We start from the raw sequence: 6,699 nt of genomic DNA on the forward strand, positions 1-6,699 counted from the left end.
CAGTCGACGGTGAGGGTGTCTGCCGTTTGACTACTCGCGTAGAGCGAGCTTGTCCCGCAATGAGTCGGGCTACGAGGTAGACTAGCCAGTCTTTACCAGTCATGCGCAGCTGTCGGAGACAGAGCCAGATGTATGGTTTGCCTCGCGGAGAAGCATAATGGCGCGGTGTTGTCGTAGGCGCCCCAGCACAGCGTGCGAGTGGAGGTGAGTCGAACAAAGAGTTGGACACACCGGGGATTGAACCCGGGGCCTTCCGCTTGCAAAGCGGACGCGCTACCACTGCGCTATGCGCCCAGCAAATCGATAACCTAACCTCCACCTTCCACCACGAATTTATGACGCTTCCACGCGCGATATAGTCACGCATACACATACAGCACATTTGCATGCACTTGCACTATCCTCTACCACCCGCTTCTTGCATCGAATTGCACGTTTGGCCTTCATCTATTCATCCAAGCGCCAACAGCGAGCTGACTCGTCCAAACAAGTCACCAGCCATCGCCACACACCCGAGCCTTTGACGTCGAAACGACACCAACACACAAACGGCAAAACCGGCGTGGTGGTGGGACGAACTCGACAGATCGACGATTGTGCTGCTGGCTACAGTCGACGGTTGAGGGGTGTCTGCTGTTTGACTACGCCGTAAAGCGAGCTTGTCCCGCAATGAGTCGGGCTACGAGGTAGGCTAAGCAGCCCTAACCAGTAGTCCTGCGCAGCTGTCGGAAACAGAGCCAGATGTATGGTTTGCCTCGCGGAGAAGCATAATGGCGCGGTGTTGTCGTAGGCGCCCCAGCACAGCGTGCAAGTGGAGGTGAGTCGAACAAAGAGTTGGACACACCGGGGATTGAACCCGGGGCCTTCCGCTTGCAAAGCGGACGCGCTACCACTGCGCTATGCGCCCAGCAAATCGATAACCTAACCTCCACCTTCCACACGAATTTATGACGCCCCACGCGCGATATAGTCACGCATTCACATATAGCACATTTGCATGCACTTGCACTATCCTCTACCACCCGCTTCTTGCATCGAATTGCACGTTTGGCCTTCATCTATTCATCCAAGCGCCAACAGCGAGCTGACTCGTCCAAACAAGTCACCAGCCATCGCCACACACCCGAGTCTTTTGACGTCGAGACGACACCAACACACAAACGGCAAAACCGGCGTGGTGGTGGGACGAACTCGACAGACCGACGATTGTGCCGCTGGCTTCAGTCGACGGTTGAGGGGTGTCTGCTGTTTGACTACGCCGTAAAGCGAGCTTGTCCCGCAATGAGTCGGGCTACGAGGTAGGCTAAGCAGCCCTAACCAGTAGTCCTGCGCAGCTGTCGGAAACAGAGCCAGATGTATGGTTTGCCTCGCGGAGAAGCATAATGGCGCGGTGTTGTCGTAGGCGCCCCAGCACAGCGTGCAAGTGGAGGTGAGTCGAACAAAGAGTTGGACACACCGGGGATTGAACCCGGGGCCTTCCGCTTGCAAAGCGGACGCGCTACCACTGCGCTATGCGCCCAGCAAATCGATAACCTAAACCTCCACCTTCCACACGAATTTATGACGCTTCCACGGCGCGATATAGGCACGCATTACTCATACAGGCACATTTGCATGCACTTGCACTATCCTCTACCACCCGCTTCTTGCATCGAATTGCACGTTTGGCCTTCAGCTATTCATCCAAGCGCCAACAGCGAGCTGACTCGTCCAAACAAGTCACAAGCCATCGCCACACACCCGAGTCTTTTGACGTCGAGACTACACCAACACACAAACGGCAAAACCGGCGTGGTGGTGGGACGAACTCGACAGATCGACGATTGTGCCGCTGGCTTCAGTCGACGGTTGAGGGGTGTCTGCTGTTTGACTACGCCGTAAAGCGAGCTTGTCCCGCAATGAGTCGGGCTACGAGGTAGACTAGCCAGTCCTTACCAGTCATGCGCAGCTGTCGGAAACAAAGCCAGATGTATGGTTTGCCTCGCGGAGAAGCATAATGGCGCGGTGTTGTCGTAGGCGCCCCAGCACAGCGTGCAAGTGGAGGTGAGTCGAACAAAGAGTTAGCCACACCGAAGATTGAACCCGGGGCCTTCCGCTTGCAAAGCGGACGCGCTACCACTGCGCTATGCGCCCAGCAAATCGATAACCTAACCTCCACCTTCCACACGAATTTATGACGCCCCCACGCGCGATATAGTCACGCATTCACATACAGCACATTTGCATGCACTTGCACTATCCTCTACCACCCGCTTCTTGCATCGAATTGCTCGTATGGCCTTCAGCTATTTGTCCAAGCGCCAACAGCGAGCTGACTCGTCCAAACAAGTCACCAGCCATCGCCACACACCCGAGTCTTTTTGACGTCGAAGACGACACCAACACACAAACGGCAAAAACCGGCGGTGGTGGTAGGACGAAACTCGACAGATCGACGATTGTGCCGCCTGGCTTCAGTCCGACGGTTGAGGGGGTGTCCTGCTGTTTGACTGCGCCCGTTAAAGCGAAGCTTGTCCCGCAATGAAGTCGGGCTACGAAGGTTAGGCTAAGCCAGCCCTTAACCAGTAAGTCCCTTGCGCAGCTGTTGGAAACCGAAGCCAGATGTATGGCTTGCCTCGCGTAGAAGCATAATAGCGCGGTGTTGTCGTAAGCCGCCCAGCACAGCGTGCAAGTGGAAGGTGAGTCGAACAAAGAAGTTGGACACACCGGGGATTGAACCCGAGGCCTTCCGCTTGCAAAGCGGACGCGCTACCACTGCGCTATGCGCCCAGCATATCGATAACCTAACCTCCACCTCCCACACGAATATATGACGCCCCCACGCGCGATATAGTCACGCATTCACATACAGCACATTTGCATGCACTTGCACTATCCTCTACCACCCGCTTCTTGCATCGAATTGCACGTTTGGCCTTCAACTATTCATCCAAGCGCCAACAGTGAGCTGACTCGTCCAAACAAGTCATAAGCCATCGCCACACACCCGAGTCTTTTGACGTCGAGACTACACCAACACACAAACGGCAAAACCGGCGTGGTGGTGGGACGAACTCGACAGATCGACGATTGTGCCGCTGGCTTCAGTCGGCGGTTGAGGGGTGTCTGCTGTTTGACTACGCCGTAAAGCGAGCTTGTCCCGCAATGAGTCGGGCTACGAGGTAGACTAGCCAGTCTTTACCAGTCATGCGCAGCTGTTGGAAACAGAGCCAGATGTATGGCTTGCCTCGCGGAGAAGCATAATGGCGCGGTGTTGTCGTAGGCGCCCCAGCACAGCGTGCAAGTGGAGATGAGTCGAACAAAGAGTTGGACACACCGGGGATTGAACCCGAGGGCTTCCGCTTGCAAAGCGGACGCGCTACCACTGCGCTATGCGCCCAGCAGATCGATAACCTAACCTCCACCTTTGACACGAATTTATGACGCCCCCCACGCGCGATATAGTCACGCATACACATACAGCACATTTGCATGCACTTGCACTATCCTCTACCACCCGCTTCTTGCATCGAATTGCACGTTTCGCCTTCAACTATTCATCCAAGCGCCAACAGCGAGCTGACTCGTCCAAACAAGTCACCAGCCATCGCCACACACCCGAGTCTTTTGACGTCGAGACTACACCAACACACAAACGGCAAAACCGGCGTGGTGGTGGGACGATCTCGACAGATCGACGATTGTGCCGCTGGCTTCAGTCGGCGGTTGAAGGGTGTCTGCTGTTTGACTACGCCGTAAAGCGAGCTTGTCCCGCAATGAGTCGGGCTACGAGGTAGACTAAGCAGCCCTAACCAGTAGTCCTGCGCAGCTGTTGGAAACAGAGCCAGATGTATGGTTTGCCTCGCGGAGAAGCATAATGGCGCGGTGTTGTCGTAGGCGCCCCAGCACAGCGTGCAAGTGGAGGTGAGTCGAACAAAGAGTTGGACACACCGGGGATTGAACCCGGGGCCTTCCGCTTGCAAAGCGGACGCGCTACCACTGCGCTATGCGCCCAGCAAATCGATAACCTAACCTCCACCTTCCACACGAATTTATGACGCCCCCACGCGCGATATAGTCACGCATTCACATACAGCACATTTGCATGCACTTGCACTATCCTCTACCACCCGCTTCTTGCATCGAATTGCACGTTTGGCCTTCAACTATTCATCCAAGCGCCAACAGCGAGCTGACTCGTCCAAACAAGTCACCAGCCATCGCCACACACCCGAGTCTTTTGACGTCGAGACTACACCAACACACAAACGGGCAAACCCGCGGTGGTGAGAGGGCCGAACTCGACAGACCGACGATTGGTGCCGCTGGCTTCAGTCGACGTTGAGGAGGTGTCTGCTGTTTGACTACGCGTTAAAGCGAGCTGTCCGGCAATGGAGTCGGGCTAGGAGGTGGGTTAAGGCAGCCCTAAACCATTATTTCCTGGGGAGGCTGTCGGAAACAGAGCCAGATGTATGGTTTGCCTCGCGGAGAAGCATAATGGCGCGGTGTTGTCGTAGGCGCCCCAGCACAGCGTGCGAGTGGAGGTGAGTCGAACAAAGAGTTGGACACACCGGGGATTGAACCCGGGGCCTTCCGCTTGCAAAGCGGACGCGCTACCACTGCGCTATGCGCCCAGCAAATTGGTAACCTAACCTCCACCTTCCACACGAATTTATGACGCCCCACGCGCGATATAGTCACGCATTCACATATAGCACATTTGCATGCACTTGCACTATCCTCTACCACCCGCTTCTTGCATCGAATTGCACGTTTGGCCTTCATCTATTCATCCAAGCGCCAACAGCGAGCTGAATCATCCAAACAAGTCACCAGCCATCGCAACACACCCGAGCCTTTGACGTCGAAACGACACCAACACACAAACGGCAAAACCGGCGTGGTGGTAGGACGAACTCGACAGACCGACGATTGTGCCGCTGGCTTCAGTCGACGGTTGAGGGGTGTCTGCTGTTTGACTACGCCGTTAAGCGAGCTTGTCCCGCAATGAGTCGGGCTACGAGGTAGACTAGCCAGTCTTTACCAGTCATGCGCAGCTGTCGGAAACAGAGCCAGATGTATGGTTTGCCTCGCGGAGAAGCATAATGGCGCGGTGTTGTCGTAGGCGCCCCAGCACAGCGTGCGAGTGGAGGTGAGTCGAACAAAGAGTTGGACACACCGGGGATTGAACCCGGGGCCTTCCGCTTGCACTGCGCTATGCGCCCAGCAAATCGGTAACCTAACCTCCACCTCCCACACGAATTTATGACGCCCCACGCGCGAATATAGTCACGCATTCACATATAGCACATTTGCATGCACTTGCACTATCCTCTACCACCCGCTTCTTGCATCGAATTGCACGTTTGGCCTTCATCTATTCATCCAAGCGCCAACAGCGAGCTGACTCATCCAAACAAGTCACCAGCCATCGCCACACACCCGAGCCTTTGACGTCGAAACGACACCAACACACAAACGGCAAAACCGGCGTGGTGGTAGGACGAACTCGACAGACCGACGATTGTGCCGCTGGCTTCAGTCGACGGTTGAGGGGTGTCTGCTGTTTGACTACGCCGTAAAGCGAGCTTGTCCCGCAAAGAGATCGGGCTACGAGATAGGCTAAGCAGCCCTAACCAGTAGTCCTGCGCAGCTGTCGGAAACAGAGCCAGATGTATGGTTTGCCTCGCGGAGAAGCATAATGGCGCGGTGTTGTCGTAGGCGCCCCAGCACAGCGTGCGAGTGGAGGTGAGTCGAACAAAGAGTTGACACACCGGGGATTGAACCCGGGGCCTTCCGCTTGCAAAGCGGACGCGCTACCACTGCGCTATGCGCCCAGCAAATCGATAACCTAACCTCCACCTTCGACACGAATTTATGACGCCCCCACGCGCGATATAGTCACGCATTCACATACAGCACATTTGCATGCACTTGCACTATCCTCTACCACCCGCTTCTTGCATCGAATTGCACGTTTTGGCCTTCAACTATTCATCCAAGCGCCAACAGCGAGCTGACTCGTCCAAAACAAGTCACCAGCCATCGCCACACCACCCGAGTCCTTTTGACGTCGAGACTACACCAACACACAAACGGCAAAACCGGCGTGGTGGTAGGACGAACTCGACAGATCGACGATTGTGCCGCTGGCTTCAGTCGACGGTTGAGGGGTGTCTGCTGTTTGACTACGCCGTAAAGCGAGCTTGTCCCGCAATGAGTCGGGCTACGAGGTAGGCTAAGCAGCCCTAACCAGTATGCCTGCGCAGCTGTTGGAAACAGAGCCAGATGTATGGTTTGCCTCGCGGAGAAGCATAATGGCGCGGTGTTGTCGTAGGCGCCCCAGCACAGCGTGCAAGTGGAGGTGAGTCGAACAAAGAGTTGGACACACCGGGGATTGAACCCGGGGCCTTCCGCTTGCAAAGCGGACGCGCTACCACTGCGCTATGCGCCCAGCAAATCTATAATCTAACCTCCACCTTTGACACCAATTTATGACGCCCCCACGCGCGATATAGTCACGCATTCACATACAGCACATTTGCATGCACTTGCACTATCCTCTACCACCCGCTTCTTGCATCGAATTGCACGTTTGGCCTTCAACTATTCATCCAAGCGCCAACAGCGAGCTGACTCGTCCAAACAAGTCACCAGCCATCGCCACACACCCGAGTCGTTTGACGTCGAGACTACACCAACACACAAACGGCAAAACCG

The sequence above is a fragment of the Phytophthora infestans genome, genomic scaffold (assembly GCF_000142945.1).
Source record: "Phytophthora infestans T30-4 supercont1.25 genomic scaffold, whole genome shotgun sequence".
Taxonomy (NCBI): Eukaryota; Oomycota; class Peronosporomycetes; order Peronosporales; family Peronosporaceae; genus Phytophthora; species Phytophthora infestans.